Raw genomic sequence first — 3,270 nt, 5'->3', positions numbered from 1 at the left:
TAGCTACATGAGGCATTTAAGGCTTATTGTTTGTGTGTGTGTGTGTGTGCGCGTGTGTGTGCGTGCGTGTGTGTGTGTGTGTGTGTGTGTGTGCGTGCGTGCGCGTGTGCGCGCGCGCGCGTGTGTGTGTGTGTGTGTGTGTGTGTGTGTGTGTGTGTGTGTGTGTGTGTGTGTGTGTGTGGAGGAGCAGTAAACCGCAACGGACATAGGGCCATATATGTTGCATTCCATTTTCTTTTGTTTGACAATACAAGTAGAACTTTGAAAATCATAAATGAGCACCATTCAATTTTTTTGTCTTGTGGTTTAAGCAATATGTCAGAAAAAGCCTATAACAGTTTGAAAGACAACGTGCAAAGGACAAAACGAAAAGCAGCTACCAAGCATTTGTTTGCACGGCGCATAACATTTTTTTTTTGGGTGGTGGTGGGGGGGGGGGGGCAAATCAAAGAAAGCATTCGAGTGAAGAAGTCATTCCCATGTAAGTATTTTGCTTATTTAATTAGAGCATAATTGTTTTGAATATAACTGTCATCCATTCAAATGCCTTGTGTCAGAAGGGTCTCGAGTACATTTTCACCATGGGTCACATCATGGTTGTTTTGTTTGCTTCAGAGTCGTTCTGATTGAAAAAACATAGATCTGTGATGTTAGTTTTTACACGATGAAACATGCTTTTCCTTGGTGTGAAATTTGTATCTTCTTCGGTCTATCCGTCCAAATGTTTTCTACTAAGGGTCACATGAAGAAAACAAGAATTGAAGGGCCACGTTAAAATTCTTTGACTTGGATTTACCAATAACAAACCAAACCAACACTCAATGATATATTAATTATAAAAAACACTGAAACAGTTTAAAAAAAAACAAGACAACAATCAATACCCCTGTTCAATTACCATTTTTCATCTATACCCACCATGTGTCAAACATACAGCACAGCTTTCTGTTACAGTTTGTTAGTGATTGCTTTGGTACACTCCTCAGATCAGAATGCATACAACTTTGCAGAACAGATCTTTATGGGCGACTATCCTGCCTGTATCCGACCTACAAAACCAATGCAAATGTCCAGGTCTTGCAAATACTGTCAGCAGCCACCGACATCAGATTAAGTGTTTTGGAGGAGGAAAATAGAAACTGTGAAAGATCATGGCTCTAACCTCAATACAGTCGAACATTATGCACCATTGAAACATTTAATTCAGTGTTTCAGAATCACCTCTTAATGGCATCAAGTCATATTGAATATAAATGTTGGTTGCATACATAACATACATTGACTCACTGTGATGTGAAACAGTCATTTTCTTCTGTTTATTTTTGTTCCATGAAAAAAAAACATTATGTGAACATTCTGTACAAGTGGGCTCGATCATAAAACAAACACTTTTTGGGGCACCTGATTTGAGAACATTTGAATCTTGATTGAATAGTGACACAAGACTGCCACTGTTTGGGGAACAGCCCCCCCCAAATGAGGACTGCATTGTCATCCCAAACACCCCGTGGGTTTTAAAAGTTTCTGGGTAGCAGACCTCGGTTATGGTCGCAAGACTTGCTTATCTGTCATGCTTGTTATGCATCTCTTCAGGGAGATGACATTGTCAAAACAATGGATCGTTACAGCATCAATTAATTACAATGCTTCATGAAATACTGGGAGACAGTAAATCGTTTTGTACTCAATGTCTTCTGTGTTTACTGTAAATAGAGCAAAAGTAAGTTAACTAGCGGGAATTTGATTTGAATGTTCTGACCAACCGGATGAAATCCTAGAGACTGTTAACTTGGCCATGGCCTTGATAAGAACTCTTTATGTTGCCATTACATTTTTTTATTTTATTTTTCATAAGGGCTAACAAAAACCGTTCATTATTAGTTGCATAGACGAGATTTTGAAACTTAACACTTGATTAGGAGTCTCTCAAAAACATTGTGGGGAAACATAAGTCTCTTTTTTTGCTTTTCAAAGCCCATTTTTTTACTTTGGCCTTCACATTTTTTGTATGCAACCTTAATTTTAGTAGCATTGTGGGAGCAAAGCATATCTTAACAAGAACAATGATAACTCTTAGTGGCAGAAAAAGAAGGTCTTATTCTTAACATGCATACGGTCAGTGGCTGATAGTTGTTTTAAATATGCCTCAACCCTCCACTGACTATGGTCTGATGTGGTTTAAATCTCAGATGATTTGTGACAGAAGAGGGCTTCTCTTGGACGTGAGTAGCCATGTGTAAAAACCAAAGAACTAATTAAGGCGCTGAGAGATATCGTTTGCAATATTTCGAAGGTTATCGAAGCTGTTCCAGACGGTGGCTCTCTGGACTGTCTGGGGACGAGTGACTGTCACTTTAGCCTAATCACCATCTGTTTGACAAAGTGGGAGTTAATTAGGCTATTCCCTCATTAATTGTTCAGTCCAGAATGCATTTTTAAAGACAAACATAGCCTTTGTATTCTGCATTTGGCTCGCAACCAGTCCAGGGTAGTAGGGTACCCAAACTCCGCTGTGACAGGCTTTTGACTCACCAGTAAACTTAGTGAGCAGCAATGCCATTAAAAAAAAGAAAAAAAAACAACTTTAACATGCACTCCTGACAACTTTTTTTTCTCCAAACATCGGACTACACAAAAAAAGCCCAGTGAAATGATGTAAAACAAACTAATCCCAGGTGCAGGCAGCATTCTTGTCGAGCATGTTACAGTGATTCATACATGAAAAAAAAATCTGGTCGTAAAAAAAATAAAAATATGATTGTACTGTGCCCTATACCACTACTATGTGACAACCAACATCTCCAACAACTGTTTGAACGATTCTTGAAGTGCATAAAAAACTGAAGTCATCAAATGTGTTGTGGGAAATGATCGATGCGCACCAAATCCAGCAGACATTAAAACAGCTTCTTCCGTCTCTCCATTAGTTCTCTAAACAGTAACCCAAATATAAATGTATAGTGCCTCTTTGCAATTTTGCACAAACCTGTCCAACAGCATCCCATTATAATCATTGTAGCTCGAGCTCTGTCCTCACTTAAACCATTGTTACTGACCAATATAATCTCCATCACCAGACACTTTGAGGCGCTCAAGGACATCTGCATAATTGCACACGAGTTGTACGATAAATACAGTGACGGATAACTTAAACTTACTTAACTTAACTTACTTTAAAAAAATGGTTCACTGATTTTCTGCACCAACTGTACAACTGTTATCAAATTTCATTATACCATTGATCACTTTAGTTCTGATTTATATGTACTT

This window comes from Hippocampus bargibanti, linkage group LG03 (assembly GCF_051943395.1).
Source record: "Hippocampus bargibanti isolate YZ-2025 linkage group LG03, ASM5194339v1, whole genome shotgun sequence".
In the NCBI taxonomy this organism is placed as follows: Eukaryota; Metazoa; Chordata; class Actinopteri; order Syngnathiformes; family Syngnathidae; genus Hippocampus; species Hippocampus bargibanti.
Note: the sequence above shows the minus strand (reverse complement) of the source record.